The 20606-nt window shown below is 41.4% G+C and overlaps 1 protein-coding gene across 1 annotated transcript in view; it reads right to left on the bottom strand.

Moving 5' to 3' along the window:
- The window catches only part of SLC4A8 (solute carrier family 4 member 8), a 408829-nt gene that overhangs the window by 153643 nt on the left and 234580 nt on the right, over positions 1–20606 (bottom strand). The window lies entirely within an intron of this gene.

The raw sequence follows: 20606 nt of genomic DNA, 5'->3' as shown, positions 1-20606 counted from the left end.
CTGCCCTGGAGATCACCGCCCCCTTCCTTAGCTTGCCCCTTCCAATACTCTCTCTCCCTCTTCCCCCAGCTCATCCTTTGCAATGCTGTCTCCTCTCCTCCTAACACACTCTCCCCCAGCTTGCCCCTCCCAACATCCTTTTTCCCCTCCTCCTTCTCCTCCAACACTCTCTCCCCCCAGCTCATCCCTCCCAACTCTTCTCTCTCCCCAGTTGTCTCCTCCAATACTCTTTCCCCCATCTCATATCCCTCAACCAGCTTGTCTCCCCACCCCAAACAGGTTGCTTTTCCTTTCACGCTCTCATCCTCCCCCAACTCATCCCCCAGTCTTTCTTACCGCCTCTCCCAGATACCATAGCACAGCAGTCTTTCTGCACCCCAGCAGCTCTCAGGGTACAGGACAGCGCCTGAACGCAGTCTCACAAGAATAGCATGAGACTTTGGGCATTGCGTTTCTCACACTGAGAGTCCCGCAGTGCAGGAAGAAGATGGTTGTAGCACCAGCTCTAGCTCTGGTTCCTCCTCCCCCCTTGGTCATAGAAACATAGAAACATAGAAATGACGGCAGAAGAAGACCAAACGGTCCATCCAGTCTGCCCAGCAAGCTTCACACATTTTTTCTCTCATACTTATCTGTTTCTCTTAGCTCTTGGTTCTATTTCCCTTCCACCCCCACCATTAATGTAGAGAGCAGTGATGGAGCTGCATCCAAGTGTAATATCTAGCTTGATTAGTTAGGGGTAGTAGGGGTAGTAAGTGCCGCAATAAGCAAGCTACACCCATGCTTATTTGTTTTACCCAGACTATGTTATACAGCCCTTATTGGTTGTTTTTCTTCTCCCCTGCCGTTGAAGCAGAGAGCTATGCTGGATATGCGCGAAGTATCAGTTTTTCTTCTCTCCTGCCGTTGAAGCAGAGAGCCATGCTGGATATGCATCGAAAGTGAACTATCAGGCACATTTGGTTTGGGGTAGTAACCGCCGTAAGAAGCCAGCTACTCCCCGCTTTGTGAGTGAGAATCCTTTTTTCTTCTCCCCTGCTGTTGAAGCTATGCTGGATATGCGTGAAGTATCAGTTTTTCTTCTCCCCTGCCGTTGAAGCAGAGAACTATGCTGTATATGCATTGAAAGTGAAGTATCAGGCTTATTTGGTTTGGGGTAGTAACCGCCGTAACAAGCCAGCTACTCCCCTCTTTGTGAGTGCAAATCCTTTTTTTCCACATTTCCTCTTGCTGTTGAAGCTTAGAGCGATGTTGGAGTCACAGTAAGCATGTGTATGTTTATTGAATAAGGGTATTGTCTCCAGGCAGTAGCCATCATTATGGTGAGTCACCCACTCTTCATTGGCGGCCTCTTGACTTTATGGATCGACAGTGTTTATCCCACGCCCCTTTGAAGTCCTTCACAGTTCTGGTCTTCACCACTTCCTCCGGAAGGGCATTCCAGGCATCCACCACCCTCTCCGTGAAGAAATACTTCCTGACATTGGTTCTGAATCTTCCTCCCTGGAGCTTCAAATCGTGACCCCTGGTTCTGCTGATTTTTTTCCTACGGAAAAGGTTTGTTGTTGTCTTTAGATCATTAAAACCTTTCAAGTATCTGAAAGTCTGTATCATATCACCTCTGCTCCTCCTTTCCTCCAGGGTGTACATATTTAGATTCTTCAATCTCTCCTCGTACGTCATCCGATGAAGATCCTCCACCTTCCTGGTCGCCCTTCTCTGTACCGCTTCCATCTTGTCTTTGTCTTTTTGTAGATACGGTCTCCAGAACTGAACACAGTACTCCAGGTGAGGCCTCACCAAGGACCTGTACAAGGGAATAATCACTTCCCTTTTCTTACACGATATTCCTCTCTCTATGCAGCCCAGCATTCTTCTGGCTTTTGCTATCGCCTTGTCGCATTGTTTCGCGGACTTCATATCATTAGACACTATCACCCCAAGGTCCCTCTCCTGCTCCGTGCACATCAGCCTTTCCCCCCCCATCGAATACAGTTCATTCGGATTTCCACTCCCCATATGCATGACTTTGCACTTCTTGGCATTGAATCTCAGCTGCCATATCTTCGACCACTCTTCCAGTTTCCTTAGATCCCGTCTCATTCTCTCCACTCCTTCCGGCGTGTCCACTCTGTTGCAGATCTTAGTGTCATCCGCAAAAAGACAAACCTTACCTTCTATCCCGTCCGCAATGTCGCTCACAAAGATATTGAACAGGACCGGTCCCAACACCGATCCTTGCGGTACACCACTTAAAACCGCTCTCTCTTCAGAGAAGGTTCCATTTACCATCACACATTGTCTTCTGTCCGTCAACCAATTTGCAATCCAGGTCACCACCTCGGCACTCACTCCTAAGCTTCTCGTTTTATTCACCAGTCTCCTGTGCGGAACCGTATCAAAAGCTTTGCTGAAATCCAAGTATATGATATCGAGTGCTCTTCCTTGATCCAATTCCTTGGTTACCCAGTCAAAAAAGTCAATCAGATTTGTCTGACAGGATCTTCCCCTGGTGAATCCATGTTGCCTCTGGTCCATCAATTCTCCGGACTGTAGATAGTTCACTATTCTCTCTTTCAGCAGTGACTCCATTACTTTTCCCACCACCGAAGTGAGGCTAACCGGTCTGTAGTTGCCAGCCTCCTCCCTGTTCCCACTCTCGTGAAGCGGGACCACCACCGCTCTTCTCCAATCACTCGGCACCACTCCCGTTTCTAGGGATCTATTGAACAGGTCACACAGCGGACCCGCCAGAACATCTCTGAGCTCCCTCAATATCCTTGGATGAATCCCATCAGGCCCCATGGCTTTGTCCACTTTCAGGTTTTTTAGCTGTTCCCACACATTTTCTACTGTAAAAGGATTTTCATCTATTCCACTTCCCTCCAGTTTCTTGTTGTGTAGAGATGGTCCTTCTCCAGGGTCTTCTTTAGTGAACACAGAGCTGAAGGATTCGTTTAATATTTCTGCCATTTCTTCGTCTCTCTCCACACATTGATCATTACCACCTTTCAATTTCACTATACCACTTTGGACCTTTCTCTTTTCGCTGATGTATCTGAAAAATGTTTTGTCACCATTTTTTATCTCCTTGGCAATCCTCTCTTCTGCTTGACTTTTTGCCAACTTGATTAATTTCTTTGTCTCCCTCAGTTGATACAAATATTCTTCTTTGTGCTCCTCCCTTTGGGATCTTTTATATTTCTTGAATGCTGTTCTTTTAGCTTTAATTTTGTCAGCCACCTCCTTTGAGAACCAGATAGGTTTCAATTTTCTTTTGCTTTTCTTTACATTTCTAACATATAGAGCAGTTGCCTTGGTGATTGCTCCTTTTAGATTGGTCCCCTGCTGATCCACATCTCTCTCGTTCTCCCATCCTTTAAGTTCTTAAAGGATGGGAGAACGAGAGAGATGTGGATCAGCAGGGGACCAATCTAAAAGGAGCAATCACCAAGGCAACTGCTCTATATGGGGAAGTACCTGGAGGAAGTTCTTCCTCCAGGTACTTCCCCATTACCTCAAAGTCTGTGTTTTTGAACTGTAAAACTCGGGTCTTTGTGGTTCTTTTCCCTATTCTTTTAGTGATATTAAACCATACCGTTTGATGATCACTGCTGCTGAGGTGGGCGCCCACCTGGACATCTGAGACATTATCTGCATTAGTGAGCACTAAGTCGAGTATAGCTCCTTCTCTCGTGGGTTCCAACACCATTTGTTTGAACATAGATACTTGCATGGCATCCACTATCGCTCTACTATTTTTAGTTTCTGCAGATGGGATTTTCCAGTCTACATCTGGCATATTTAAGTCACCCACAATCACCACTTCTCCCTTCTTACCTATCTTATGGATGTCTTCAACCAGATCTCTGTCCAGCTCTTCCTTTTGGTTTGGAGGCCTGTAAACCACTCCAATATAAATGGACGCTCTGTCATCTTTTTTTAGGTCGACCCATAGAGCTTCTTCCTTACCCCAACTTCCTTGTAGCTCAGATGCTTGGATGTTGTTTCTGACATAAAGAGCCACACCTCCCCCTTTTCTATCCTCTCTGTCCTTCCTGTTTTTTTGCTGGCTTACGGGCCAATTCTGAATAGAGCTGGATAAATTCTGCACAAATTCTGCTTTGCAAAGTTGCACAGAATTCCCCCAGGAGTAATAAAGCTATGGAGTAAGAAAAAAGGAGCTTGGTCACTAAAAGGGATGATGTCAGATCGTTGAAAAGTGAGTCACCAGGGAAGAAAAACATTTTTCATATGAATGAGTACAAATTTTACAGTGAGGAGAGTTAACAGTGGAGAATTCCAGGAGGAGCTATATATATCATACATTTCTAGAAGAGCCCTTAAAGAAAAGAAACACTCCTATTCCAAGAGAGTTACATTATTCAGTTCAAAGAGAAGGAAGAGTCCTTAAGGAATGGACCAAAGGATCACAGTTTCACTTAGATACAGAGTCACAGGTTTATAGATTTCAGTACCTGGACATATATTCTAAGATAGGCTGTAGAAAATGCTATTTTTCGTGTTTGAACAATGTCCTTAGTAAAGTTATGTAATCAGGGATCAAAATCTAGAAATGTTAAAAAAAAAATAAAAAGGAAAACTGCTTTATTTTATGTTTCTGTATTGGTGCGAGTAGTTGCTACTGTCTCTTGGAGCTGACCTAAAAAAAAAAGGCCCGTGGCTGTGGGATGTCATGCAAGAGAAAGCACAAGATAGGCCGGAGGACAAAAAAAAAACAAAAACTGAGGAAGATTTAATACAGATTAGAAGTTGTTGCCCAGAAAATAATCACAGCAAGAGTTCTACAAGAGAAATGTGAGGAACAGAGAGGCTGTTGACTGAATTGTTTGAGGCAACTTAAAATGGACATTTATTTCCTGGTAACAGAGACCCTGGGGAATGATGAGACAGGTCCTGAGAAACGAAAATCAATAAGGAGAATTAACAATCCTTTTTTTCTGAAATAATGTTAAGTATTGGGATAATGCCGAGAGTACATGCATGAGAAAACCTAAGAAGGCCACCCTGAGTTCCTGCTGAAGCAGACAAGCCTCTGGGGCATCCAGAAGAGGTGAGGTTAATGCTTTATGGCTGAGACTGTATGCCTACTTCAGAAAGTTGCTGAACTGTGACAGAATTCGGGAAAGTGAAACTTGATGGAGTAGTAACTGGAAGAAGACCTATAAACAATATGTTTGTTTGTATGAATGACTGCAAGCAGAGATAAGGGAACTATCAGTCACACTGGGACTGTTTCCTCCCACTCAGTACTCAGTCAGTGAGACAAACTCCAGTGCACAATACAAACTGTTGTGATTTGAAAGTATAGGGAGGTAACTAATATCTGGAAGACAGAGCAATGGGATCAAGAGCGGCTGAGAAAGCCTGCATTGAAGGACTGGCTACATGGCATCTACACCTGACTGTGGGACTGGACGACAGCAGCTGTCGATCACCTTCAACTGGGACCCATCCAAGTGAGTTCACAACTGATCGGAATTTTACTGCTTTGAGTAAATCACACTAACATGCCTGATGGAAACTGAGATGCTATAAGTGTTTTGCAGACCACAGTATTCTTCTGCTGGTGTTCATGTGTGTTGTATAATCTGTGCCATAAAGAGAAACTAGGAAAGAAAGTATTAGTAAGAGAGTTAAGCCTGAGGTACAAGACAAAAACTAATGGGGGGGGGGGGGGGGGGGGGGTTACAAAAAAAGAAACTCTCCTGGCTGAAGCTGTATTTGTAAGGAAACTGAATTCTATTAGTCAGCAGAAAAGAAAAAATTTTAGTATATATGAAAATTATTACATTTGCATCTGAAAGTTTCAGTGATTTAGCTGTTTTATAAATTTCATTCTAATGCTAATAGCCACTCTTCTTTCTTAACTTGAGCTGTTGCTCGTGCAAAACAGCCCATATACATGCATATAGGGGCTGTGCATGAGCAATGTGGATTTTAAACATCCGCAAATTATGTGCACATGTACCTGTGCAAACACGAGGAATAAGGGGGTGGAAAAGGAACGGGGCATGGGTACACACGTAACTTAAAAACATAAGAACATGCCATACTGGGTCAGACCAAGGGTCCATCAAGCCCAACAGAGGCCAAACCAGGCCACAAGAACCTGGCAAGTACCCAAAAGCTAAGTATATCCCATGCTAATGATGCAATTAATAGCAGCGGCTATTTTCTAAGTCAACTTAATTAATAGCAGGTAATGGACTTCTCCTCTAAAAACTTATCCAATCCTTTTTCAAACACAGCTATAGTAACTGCACTAACCACATCCCCTGGCAACAAAATTCAAAGTTTAATTGTGCGTTGAGTGAAAAAGAACTTTCTCCGATTATTTTTATTTATTTATCAAATTTTCTATTTCGTCGTTCAGACGTGCCATCACAACGATTTACATTTAAAAGAATAAAATACATAGTTACGAACTAAAAGTCAAGTTAATATTAAAGTTAAGAAAAAAAAGTGCTACATGCTAACTTCATGGAGTGCCCCCTAGTCCTTCTATTATACAAAAGAGTAAATAACCGATTCACATCTACCCGTTCTAGACCTCTCGTGATTTTAAACACCTCTATCATATCCTCCCTCAGTCATCTCTTCTCCAAGCTGAAAAGTCCTAACCTCTTTAGTCTTTCCTCATAGGAAGGCTGTTCCATTTCCTTTATCATTTTGGTCGCCCTTCTCTGTTCCTTCTCCATCGCAACTATATCTTTTTTCAGATGCGGCGACCAGAATTGTACACAGTATTCAAGGTGCAGTCTCTCCATGGAGCGATACAGAAGCATTATGACATTTTCCATTTTATTCACCATTCCCTTTCTAATAATTCCCAACATTCTGTTTGCTTTTTTGACTGCTGCAGCACACTGAATGTGTTATCCACAATGACGCTTAGATCTCTTTCTTGGGTGGTAACTCCTAATATGGAGCTTAACATTGTGTAACTAGCATGGGTTATTTTTCCCTATATGCATCACCTTGCACTTATCCACATTAAATTTCATCTGCCATTTGGATGTCCAATTTTCCAGTCTCACAAAGTCTTCCTGCAATTTATCACAATCCACTTGTGATTTAACTGCTCTGAATAATTTTGTATCATCTGCAAATTTGATTACCTCACTCGTCGTATTCTGCTCCAGATCATTTATAAATATATTGAAAAGCAAGGGTCCCAGTACAGATCCCTGAGGCACTCCTCTGCCCACTCCCCTCCACTGAGAAAATTGTCCATTTAATCCTACTCTCTGTTTCCTGTGTTTTAACCAGTTTGTAATCCATGAAAGGACATCGCCACCTATCCTAGGACTTTTTACTTTTCCTAGAAGACTCTCATGAGGGACTTTGTCAAATGCCTTCTGAAAATCCAAATATACTACATCTACTGGTTCACCTTCAAAAAGGTGAAGCAGATTTGTGAGGCAAGACTTGCCTTGGGTAAAGCCATGCTGACTTTGTTCCAATGAACCATGTCTTTCTATATGTTCTATGATTTTTATATTTAGAACAATTTCCATTTTTCCTGGCACTGAAGTCAGGCTAACTGGTCTGTAGTTTCCCAGATTGCCCTTAGAGCCCTTTTTAAATATTGGGGTTACATTAGCCATCCTCCTGTTAGGGCCGGTGCAAGGGTATTGGGCACCCTAGGCGACCCTAGCGCTACTGCCCCCTCCCCGGTCACGCCCCCCTACCTGTTTTGGCGCCGACTGTGTGCTTCTCAGGGCACCAAGCCGTAGGGGGCACCGAAGAGCAGCCATGTGGTGCCGCAAGTGAGGCCTATCCCGCTTGAGGCAAAGAGAATTAGAGACTGTGTGCTTCTCAGGGCTGCTCACGGTCCTGGGAAGCACACAGTGTTGCGCCCCCCCGTTTCGGCACCGACTGTGTGCCCACAGTCTCTATTTCTCTTTGCCGCGAGAGGGATAGACCCCGCTTACGGCACCACATGGCTGCTCTTCGGCGCCCCCTACGGCTCGGCACACATTAGGCGACCGTCAAAGTTCGCCTAATGGACGCGCCAGCCCTGCCTCCAGTTTTCAGGTACAATGAATGATTTTAATGATAGGTTACAAATTTTTACTAATAGATCTGAAATTTCATTTTTGAGTTCCTTCAGAACCCTGGGGTGTATACCATCCGGTCCAGGTGATTTACTACTCTGCAGTTTGTCAATTGGGCCTACCACATCTTCTAGGTTCACCGTGATTTGGTTCAGTCCATCTGGATCATTAACCATGAAAACCTTCTCCGGAACAGGTATCTCCCCAACATCCTCTTTAATAAACACCGAAGCAAAGAAATCGTTTAATCTTTCCGTGATGGCCTTATCTTCTCTAAGTGCCCCTTTAACTCCTCGATCATCTAACGGTCCAACTGATTCCCTCGCAGGCTGATTTGGATATATTTTAAAAAGCTTTTACTGTGTGTTTTTGCCTCTACAGACAACTTCTTTTCAAATTCTCTCTTAGCCTGTCTTATCAATGTCTTACATTTAACTTGCCAACGCTTAAGTTTTATCCTATTATCTTCTGTTGGATCCTTCTTCCAGTTTTGAATGAAGATCTTTTGGCAAAAATAGCCTCTTTCACCTCAGCTTTTAACCATGCCAGTAATCGTTTTGCCTTCCTTCCACCTTTCTTAATGTGTGGAATACATCTGGACTGTGCTTCTAGGTTGGTATTTTTTAACAATGTCCACGCTTCTTGCACACTTTCTACCTTTGTAGCTGCTCCTTTCAGTTTTTTTCTAACTATTTTTCTCATTTTATCAAAGTTTCCCTTTTGAAAGTTTAGCACTAGAGCCGTGGATTTGTTTATTGTCCCCCTTCCAGCCATTAATTCAAATTTGATCATATTATGATTGCTTTTGCCAAACGGCCCCACCACCGTTATCTCTCTCACCAAATCCTATGCTCCACTGAGAATTAGATCTAAGCGGCATAGAGCACACATCGCTTAATTTCCTATTTTTAACTGTAACCAACCATCAGGATGAATTGCTACCAAACTCAATTCCCCATGTGAATTTCTTTAAATGTAAACGCCTTATCATATACCATATCATTCATAATATTATTTGTTACCGAATATTAATGGCACCACCTATTTAAATTATGTTCCACTTTTTTCTTTGATATAGGTGCCCTATTGTAAACCATTATGATGGTAAATAACTTAATGACGGTATAGAAAAACTCTTAAATAAAATAAATAAATAAAAATAAATAAATTGCTCCCTCTCTCATCGGTTCCTGAACCAATTGCTCCATAAAGCTATCATTTATTCCATCCAGGAACCTTATCTCTCTAGCATGTCCCAATGATACATTTACCCAGTCAATATTGGGGTAATTGAAATCTCCCATTATTACTGCACTGCCAATTTGGTTAGTTTCCCTAATTTCTCTTAGCATTTCACTGTCTGTCTCACCATCTTGACCAAGTGGACGGTAGTATACTCCTATCGCTATATTCTTCCACAACACACAAGGGATTTCTACCCATAAAGATTTGATTGTGCATTTAGTCTCATGCAGGATGTTTATCCTGTTGGACTCTATGCCATCCCAGACATAAAGCACCACACCATCTCCCGGATGCTCTTCTCTGTCATTGCGATATAATTTGTAGCCCAGTAAAGCACTGTCCCATGGGTTATCCTCCTTCCACCATGTCTCTGAGATGCCAGTTAAGTCTATGTCATCATTCACTGCTATACATTCTAATTCTCCCACTTTACTTCTTAGACTTCTGGCATTAGCATACAAACATTTCAAAGTGTGTTTTTTGTTTGTATTTTCATTCTGCTTTCTAATTGATAGGGATAAGTTAGAATTTTTTAGCTCAGGTGATTTTTTGGTTACAGGCACTTGGACTACTTTTCTTATTATTGGAACCTCACTGTTGGGATGCCCTAATTCTAATGCATCATTAGTATCTTTTGGAGATACCTCCCACCGAATTATGCGCTGCTGAGTGACTGTGGACTTTCCCCTTTGTTCTAGTTTAAAAGCTGCTCTCTCTCCTTTTTAAAGGTTAGCGCCAGCAGTCTGGTTCCACCCTGGTTAAGACGGAGCCCATCCCTTCGGAAAAGACTCCCTCTTCCCAAAAGGTTCCCCAGTTCCTAACAAAATTGAATCCCTCTTCCTTGCACCATTGTCTCATCCACAAATTGAGACTCCGGAGCTCTGCCTGCCTCTGGGGAACTGTGCGTGGAACAGGGAGCATTTCAGAGAATGCTACCCTGGAGGTTCTGGATTTAAGCTTTCTACTTAAGAGCCTAAATTTGGCTTCTAGAACCTCCCTTCCACATTTTCCTATGTCGTTGGTGCCCACATGTACCACAACAGCCGGCTCCTCATCAGCACTGTCTAAAATCCTATCTAGGTGACACGTGAGGTCCACCACCTTCACACCAGGTAATCATGTTACCAGGCGATCCTCATGCCCACCAGCCACTGGGCTGTCTACGTTCCTAATAACTGAATCACCAACTATGACGGCCGACCTAACCCTTCCCTCCTGGACAGTAGGCCTTGGAGGCACATCCTCAGGCAAAATGATAATGCACCACCTGGAGAGCAGGTCCTTGCTACAGGATCCTTTCCTGCTGCACCAGGTTGATGCTCTCCGATCATGAGACCTTCTTCCTTCTTCTTAAAACCGAAAACTGCACTGTGTGTACGCAAGATATCCACATAACTTTACTGCTGCTCCTGATGAGGAGCAAGTCTGTAGATCTCAAGTTTTAGGTATTATAGGATAGGGTGAGGGGTCTAAGTCAACTGGGCAGTGTACAGGAAGAAGAATCAGAGAGGTGTGAAAAACTGTGATATTACAATCTAAGTGGATACCTGAGGCAATGGGAGATAAAGTGACTTGCTCAAGGTCACAAGAAGTGTCAGTGGAGAAGGAGAAGAGAGAGAGTTGCCGGCGCCACATCAATAGGACCCCCCACCAACTCTGACCTGAACAGCGTGGCGGCGACACCAAAAGCGCTTGTGCCACAGGCCGCACGCATGAAGGAGCACAACAATGGAGCTTGCCCCTTTGTGCAGACCCAAAGTGCTCCCTAACATTGCACCCTGGATGTAATGACTACAACAATGGATCAAATTTGCTCCATTGAGACAATTCTAGGACGAGGTCTACTTGGAGATCTAAGGAGCATCCCAAGAAAGAAGCAAAGAAGGATCACAAACCTGGTCTTCCCAACAATAAGTACTAACTCTTCTGCTACTTAATGTTTATTCTGCTCCTATTAAATGTTCAGTCTCTGTAAAAAAAAAAAATCCCTTTGATCAATGACCTGCTAGAGGATTTACACTTCACTATATTTTGCATCTCAGCAACCTGGCAGACTGACAAACATAATATACTCTGAAACCAAATTTCCCACCCTAACTATGAGGTATTTCATTTTGCTAGACCCAAATGAAAAGGTGGTGGTTTATTAATAATCTGTAAAAAAGAACTTAAGCTAGTACCTTGCAAAATAGAGATTAACCCTCCCTACGAAGTGGCAATTCTATTGTCCCCCAGGTTTACTTCAAAAAGACTGCTCACCACTGATTGAACTATTTGCTAAAGTGTTTCCATCACCAGATTCCACCTTAATTGTAGGAGACTTTAACCTCCATGTAGATAAAACACCAAGAACCGCAGCTTGTGAAATATTTCTAGAGACAATGGAAGCATTAGGATGGCCCCGATTTGTTTCCAACGCTACTCAAAAAGCAGGACATACTCCAGACCTAATATTTGCCAATACCAGTAACTGTCTAATCAAAACCTTGTACAACAGACTGCCCTGGTCTGATCACCAATTAATAAAGGCAGAAATAACCTTCTGCAACTCTACACACCAAAGTATAGATAATAATCATACTTTTACCTTCAGGAAAAAAGATAGACACGGAGGTACTTGCAGAATCATTAGAAAATAAGCTTTTTGAACTAAATCAATCCAATGCCTCCTCAGCATTTGATTCCTGGGATCAGATAATCAATCAAAGAGAGGGAAAAGGATCAACAGTCCAATCCACAAAACTTCAACTAATTAATGGCAAATGACAATATCATAAAGATCTTTGCTTTGGAATTTCAATCTGCAGCCTCTCGCCTCGCAATGGGCCGCAAGCCTTAATCAGCTTACAAAGTAGGATATAATATTTAATCATTTATTGTCATTTTGCTCATATCAGTATTAAACTTTATTCTAATCTCTTAATATTTTTTGCCACAATTTTATTTCCAAACTCCCCTAAAAAAGGTATAAATGTGAAACAAAAGCTATACTTCTCACCAAAATTAAAAACTTTTTTAGACTCTAAAATTTAGAGAGAGGAATACTTAGCCCATGCTTTGTGAAATATCAATTGAATCATTCCCGACATGAATCATGTTTCGATTGTAGAAAACAATCTTCTTCAGGGGATATTTCTCAACAATTTTTTGCATAAAGGGGCCAACATTCTTCAATCCCTTCTAAAAACAAACACAACATGTTAAAAAGTGCACATATCTTAAGTTATACAAAACCCACAATCGTCTAACATTTTATCCAATCAAAGAGTGATTCACACTGACCTGTGTCGCTAAAGAAAGCTTACCCGGACAAACACTGTCTCAGCCGATAATTTCAAAAATGGCGCCAAAGCGTCTCTAACTAACTCTTAGTATCCCAGCCATTTAAATCTTACTTCCGTTGTTCACGTCACCGGAAGCCATGTCGACGAGACACTAAAAGACTACAAATCCCACATTGCACAAATCAAAAAAGATCATTACTTCCTAGAAACCTTTCTTCCATTGTTTCATCAACCAATCAGATCATATTCACACCAAAGTTTGTATTAAATTCAATCAAATTAAAACACAAACCAATCAATTTCTCTATTTAATCCCTTAGGAACCACGGTATCAAAGTAATATATCCATTTCTGTTCCCTGCGTAAAAGATAGTTGTCAAAATCACCCCCTATATTTCTAGGTGCCAGCTGTTCAATAACCGCAAATCGTAGTGTATCAAAAGAATGACAATACTGCAAACAATGTTGCACTACGGGCGCTTCCAGACGTTGTCTCGCAATGGCACTTTTGTGTTCAATCAACTGTTAAGAATCTTTGTTCTTTTTGGGAGCCCATAAATGTTGGATTACATCGTAATTTAAAAACCCGCATGATTGAACACAAAAGTGCCATTGCGAGACAATGTCTGGAAGCGCCCGTAGTGCAACATTGTTTGCAGTATTGTCATTCTTTTGATACACTACGATTTGCAGTTATTGAACAGCTGGCACCTAGCAATAGAGGGGGTGATTTTGACAACTATCTTTTACGCAGGGAACAGAAATGGATATATTACTTTGATACCGTGGTTCCTAAGGGATTAAATAGAGAAATTGATTGGTTTGTGTTTTAATTTGATTGAATTTAATACAAACTTTGGTGTGAATATGATCTGATTGGTTGATAAAACAATGGAAGAAAGGTTTCTAGGAAGTAATGATCTTTTTTGATTTGTGCAATGTGGGATTTGTAGTCTTTTAGTGTCTCGTCGACAAGGCTTCCGGTGACGTGAACAACGGAAGTAAGATTTAAATGGCTGGGATACTAAGAGTTAGTTAGAGACGCTTTGGCGCCATTTTTGAAATTATCGGCTGAGACAGTGTTTGTCCGGGTAAGCTTTCTTTAGCGACACAGGTCAGTGTGAATCACTCTTTGATTGGATAAAATGTTAGACGATTGTGGGTTTTGTATAACTTAAGATATGTGCACTTTTTAACATGTTGTGTTTGTTTTTAGAAGGGATTGAAGAATGTTGGCCGCTTTTTGCAAAAAATTGTTGAGAAATATCCCCTGAAGAAGATTGTTTTCTACAATCGAAACATGATTCATGTCGGGAATGATTCAATTGATATTTCACAAAGCATGGGCTAAGTATTCCTCTCTCTAAATTTTGGAGTCTAAAAAAGTTTTTAATTTTGGTGAGAAGTATAGCTTTTGTTTCACATTTATACCTTTTTTAGGGGAGTTTGGAAATAAAATTGTGGCAAAAAATATTAAGAGATTAGAATAAAGTTTAGTACTGATATGAGCAAAATGACAATAAATGATTAAATATTATATCCTGCTTTGTAAGCTGATTAAGGCTTGAGGCCCATTGCGAGGCGAGAGGCTGCAGATTGAAATTCCAAAGCAAAGATCTTTATGATATTGTCATTTGCCATTAATTAGTTGAAGTTTTGTGGATTGGACTGTTGATCCTTTTCCCTCTCTTTGTTTGGTTTCTGACTGTATTAGAGAGGTGTTCTGCTTCTTTGTTGATCAGATAATCAATGACAGAGCTGAAAACCTCAGTCTGGTCCAGACAAAAACCATTAACAAACAAAGAAACACTTCTAAACCAAATGAAGTCCTGGTACAATAATGATTTAAGACACCCTAAACAGAATCTAAGAAAATTAGAGAAACAATGGTAGAAATGCCCATTTTCTGAGTTGCTAGGAAAATATAAATCACTCCTAACAAAATATTGCACACTAACCGATACAGCAAAAAAAGATTACTAGGCTAAATAGATTCACGAGGTAATTTTTAATTCTAAATTGCTCTTTGATGTTGTTAAACATCTAATTAAAGACCCGTCATCTTTCATCTTGAGAAACTATAACTTCTCAAAGGCTGCTTGCAATGAATAAGCCTCATCCTTTTATAGATAAAAATCAATAGGTTAAAAACTCAATTTGCTATCTGTTCTCTAACAAGAGCACCTAAAGATTCACATGACTTGGTTAAGTGGTCCACATTTGACAGAGTAACGAATACTGAAATCCATCAAATCATTGCTAAAATTAAGCCTGCTACTTACCAACATGACCCAATTCCAGCAAGTTCCTTGAAACAAGTACATCATGTTATCACCCTGACAATAACAACCTTAATTAATCATTCTCTATCAGAAGGAATTGTATCACATGGATTAAAGCAAGCTGTGATAAAGCCAATTCTCAAAAATAAAAATGGCAGAATTGATGATTGGATATTGGATGACGGTAGTCTCAATCTGCCTTTTCTATTAAAAGCACTTGAAAAAGCAGTATTAACCCAACTGGTAAATCACTTGGAAGACCAAGATATTCTCTTCCCAAATCAATTCGGATTTAGGAAATGTTTAACTGAGCCACTATTGCTCTCTTTAACAGATTTAGTTTTATAAGGATTTGATGCGGATGAATCTTATTTTCTCATGCTAACTGACTTAACAGCCACCTTTGACACTGTGGAACATACCCTACTGTGCCATCAACTGTGCAACATTGGGATTGAAGGTAGTGTTCACAAATAGTTCTCTTCCTTCCTATTTAAATGAACATTCTAGGTCAAAATGGGCAATCACATATCTGATACTTACCAGACTGATACAGGAGTCCCTCAAGGCTGTGCACTCTCAGCAACTCTATTCAATATCTAAATGCTCCCACTGTTCAAACTACTGGTGGATTTAGGAATTACATCCTTCCTATATGCTGACAATCTACACTTTACATTCCATTCTCCAAAGCAGTGGCTCTCAACCTTTTTCCCATCGTGACACACCTAACAAACCACGCTCACATGTGTGACACACTGCTCATTACAATTCACGGCGGAAATAAAAAATACAGGTCCAGTATTATTTTTATTGTTAAGAATAACACAAGGAAAAGATTTGCATTCTGTCTGAACAGAAATTGCATAAATACTAAACATCCCACACCAAAACAGCACCAATTTCCAGCACTTAAACAGTAACTACCTTACCTAAAAAAAGGCAACACTGAAAATATTACATCAGGCCTTAAGACACCAATACATCTCCTATTAGGAAAATGGACCAAGTCAGGCTGTTATAGAGCCCTACACAGAAACTACACGCCAGCAGAAAACATCACCTGAATCACATGTGCTGACCCTCACCTAACAAAGAATAAAGAGACCAAAACGCATAACTAGAAGCATGCAGAAAAAAACTGAATTGGAAACCGCAACAAGCCAGAGTCTCTGTATGTCGTGTAATAAAGGAAAAAAAGAAACATCACCAGTCCTTATAAAACAAATCAAGAAATATAAAATCAATAGCAGTAAAAACCATACTAACAAAAAGAACAGATTATTTCAAAACAGCTGATGAATGGAATATCCAATAATTAAAAACTCATCAAAAATTTCTAGATACCAATAAAATATTTCAAAATAGCAGACACAAAGACCTAGTAATGAAAAATAATAAGGATACAAAAAAATGTTTGCTCTGCATACTGGGAACGTTTGATATCCAGGTGCCCTGAGATTGTTTTGAATTAGCAGGAGGAGGGATGGTTTGCTTGTAACTTTCTCCTCTCTCTCTCTCACACTGGCTCTCAATCACTACATATTCACATGCTTTTCCTGTCACTTATATAGGCTTTTAATTACACATTTACACACATGCTATCTTTTCACGTTTACACACCCAGGCTTTCAATCACACACATACAGGCTGTCTTTTTCTCTCACACACAGACTCTCATTCACATGCTTACAAACATGCTCTCTCTCTCTTTCTCTCATTTACACACAGGCTCTCAATCACATACTCACATACCTAAAACAGCTCTCAATCACACACAGACACACATGCTCTCTCTCTTTCTCTTATTTACACACAGGCTCTCAATCACATACTCACATGCTCCCTCACCTACACCAGCTCTCAATCATACACATTACTCTCTTTCACATATACAGGCTCTCAATCATTCACATACATGCTATCTCACTCACACACACAGGATCTCAAACACACATGCTTGCTCATCCACTCACTCTCCCCCCTCCCTCAAACTAGCAGCAGCAGCAGCCTCCTTCATTTTCAGCCCTCGCGGAGAAAGAATTCCCATCAGCCGCAAGGGTTGACGTTGTTCCTCATTTTACTCTGAGCTGCGCTGCTCATCTTTCAGGCTGCGCCTCTCTTCTTTTCTTCGGGCCGATGCTGCCCGCACTAGCATGGTCTCTTCTTCCCATGCACGCACCTACTATGCACCACTTCCTCTTCCGGGGCGCGGGAAGAAGAGAGCATGCTGGTGCTGCTGACTCCAGCTGTCCTGCCGCGTTCTGCCCAAGCTATTAGCATTTTAAATCCGGGCGGTGGACCTATTTCACATGGGTAGGGGGAGCAGCTGGGTCAGCGGGGGACCGGGAAGTGTGGCGATACACCTGCGTGCTCTTGGCGACACACCGATCGAGAACCACTGCTCCAAAGCATTTGAAAACACAGTATCGACACTTTCAACTTACATGAAAACAATACAGCAGGAACTATCAAATCTTAAAATAAAATTAAACCCCCCCCCCCAAATTGAAATCATTTGGGTTAAGTAGAAACTCTGATAGCTAAACCATCGATCCTAGACCTGAGTAATTTTCAAATTACTCCCTCAAACCAAGTACAGGATCTAGGGATCCAGCTAGATGAGAACTTTACTATGAAAAAGCACATCAATAAATTAATCAAGACAGGATAGGCCAAGCTGCGTATATTACATTGGTTGAACCCTTTATTTACTCTTGAAGACTTCCGAACTGTATTGCAAACTCTAATTTTCTCAAACCTAGACTACTGTAACTCCTTATTGCTCGGTCTTCCTGCATATTTCCTAAAACCATTACAAGTACTATGAATGCCACTGCAAGACTTTTGTTAGGAACTAGGAAATTCAATCACATTACACCCTCAGTGATCTCACTGTACTGGCTACCAATACAATCCTGAATCTATTTTAAAGTATTAATGTTAATATTCAAAATCCTTCACACGAATAACACCGGTATGATAGGAATGTCATTACAACCGTACATACCGCAGCAAACACTAAGATCTCAAAATAAAGGACTACTGACGGTCCTCACAATAAGGAGCACACACCTGATGAATGTAAGAGATTGTGTGTTTTCAAAAGCAGGTCCAAAACTTTGGAATTTCCTACCTGAGATGCTATGTTTGATACCAGATGTAAAGAGATTTAAATGTGAACTAAATACAGGTTATAAGCATTTTTGAATAGCCATAACTTAGAAACATCAGAATGGAGAGAACTACAATAACAGGAAGAATGGGAGATGCTAATTGAAGCATGAGGAATAAACTTAAAGAGAGAGAATGCAAGAAGCAATATAACGTACCGATTAAAATGCAAATGTTGTTATTTTATTTTACTGTCTGTGATCCTCACCTGTGTCCCAGATCCTTGGTCAAATATATTGGAACATTTCATTTGATAGACGTTGGTGCGTGTTATCAATACTACCTCTGTAACCTGTCCTTATTTGTTGATTTGTAGCTATGAATGTTATCTTTGTAAATCGTTGTGATCTATACATGGAACGACAGTATATAAAATGTCTAAATAAAAAAAATAAAATAACAGGACAAACTGGTGTACAAATTGGAAAACTGGGAAAGTGGCTTGCGCGAGCATGTTTTAAAATTCGCTGACATAAACACGTAAAGTCCTGTGGAAAATGTGCGCTAACCTTGCTCGAGTAACCTTTTAAAATTAGGAGCATACTTACATGCAGTTGGTGTATTTTAAAACATAGGCGCGCAAATGCGCGCATTTTTTAAAATCCCAGCGAATCTACTCACGCATCGATATGCGAGTGTATGGGTGCAAGCGGGCTCGCTTTAAAATTATCGTCAAAGAACTCAAAACAGCAGGGAACCCTGTTTATCAAAGGGGCATGGGACGGATGAGACTTCAGGCATAATAAACTGCAGAGCAGAGAGATCAAACCATTCCTGGAGATATACAATCAGGGCCAGGGGTTTACGCGGGCTGGGCCAATTTTCAAAGGGCCTGGGCTCACGCGTATGTCCCGGGGTTAGTGAAAGGGGCGGTCAGAGGGTGGAGTGGGGCTAGAGGCGCCCGGTACAACGGCCATTTGCTGGGGGATCGCGTGCCGGCAGGGAGCCGGCGCATGCAACTTGCTCCTGCTCAGAAGCAGGTGCAAAAGGCAGGACAATGATTTGGGGGGGGGGGGGGGGGGGGGATGGACTGGTGCGGACTGGGAGCACACTGGGGAAGGCCCCGATGTGTCGCCGCATGTAACTGCATATGTTTTCCCCCCCTTGCATGCGCTGACCTGGCATTTTATAACATGTGCGCTAGTGCGGGCAGGTTATAAAATTGCGCATCCATGTGTGCGCGTGGGTAGCATGCGCACATGGACACGCGCGCACAATGTTTTAAAATCTACCCCTTAGTTTGAGCTCCCAAAGCAGAACTCTGGAGATATTTACAGCTCAGAAGGTTCCTGCAGAGCAAATGAGTCAAAGGGTAAAACTGGTACAGCTCAGAACTATAACTACAAGGGCCACAGGCAGCCTCATAGGGCTATACCCCTCCTTCTTACAGGGCAGAAACAATCTACAAGGGCTAAAACATGGCTGCTGGGAAAGGAGCTGAACACCCAGCTGAATGAGAGAAGCTGAAGAGAAATTTTAACTTCTTGGTATGATAACATACGAGATTAGTGAGTCTAGGTTAATAGCATGCAAGATCCTATACAGAGCAAGCAGGACCTCCTATCAGCCTTAGTGAGATCAATAATTATCTTTAACATCTGATGGAGGAAACGTGAGGCTCAGTGCACATATCTACATATCATTTGGCAATGTCTAGTAGTTAATGTATTTTGGGAAAACATATTTGACTATATGCTAAGCATAACTGGGATTCAACTACCCAGAAAACCAAAATTTGCACTAGCGGGCAGCCCTACATCCAGACTTTAGCTCAGCAAAGGTTCATGCAGAAATTATGCCATTCTAGCCCAATGGGTTATACCGAGACACTAGTAAGTTATAGATACACAACTCTTTAAAGAATGGTACACCTACTACCTCACATGAACAACAAATAGCCAAAAGAATTGGTAATCTAGGACAGTTTCATACAGTCTGGGGGCGATTTGTTAGTAACTCTTATATACTGTGGAAAGCCTTATGTGTCTGACCTGTCTTCATCTCTGTCATTCTTCATGAGAGTTACGAGCCTAACTTTGAGATCTTTGAAAAATGTGGGTACTCTGTGTGTGCAGTACACTTTTGCAATCTTGTTTGAATAAAGTGTGGAAAAGAATATCCAGGGTCCTTGGGAGTATAAAAGGCTGAGTTCAGCTAAGAAACAAATGTGAAATCAAATATGATGAAAATGATAGAAATAATTGAAGGCCCCTAGGCAAAATACAAGACTCACTAAGTAAGGGAAGAGGAAGGGACTTTTGGTTCCAAAGGGAAGGTCCATAACAGTTGAAAATATGAGGAAATGTTGAGAACCTCCAGTTATGATCTATGACTTTTTAACGTTAGTGAAGAATTAGAGATATGTGCCTTATGACACTAACTCAGAAACTGTAAAAACATTTCCTCAGTAAAATTCAAAACCATTAAAAATAAATGGAAATGTATTGTGTCTACCCCTGCTGCTGGAAATTCACATCATCAGACATTTATAGGTGACCCACTCTGATATTTTGTGCAGAGGAGGGGGAGGGGTATGCTCT

The sequence above is a fragment of the Rhinatrema bivittatum genome, chromosome 3, assembly GCF_901001135.1.
Source record: "Rhinatrema bivittatum chromosome 3, aRhiBiv1.1, whole genome shotgun sequence".
Classification (NCBI taxonomy): domain Eukaryota; kingdom Metazoa; phylum Chordata; class Amphibia; order Gymnophiona; family Rhinatrematidae; genus Rhinatrema; species Rhinatrema bivittatum.
This window is presented reverse-complemented; position numbering and strand designations above follow the sequence as displayed.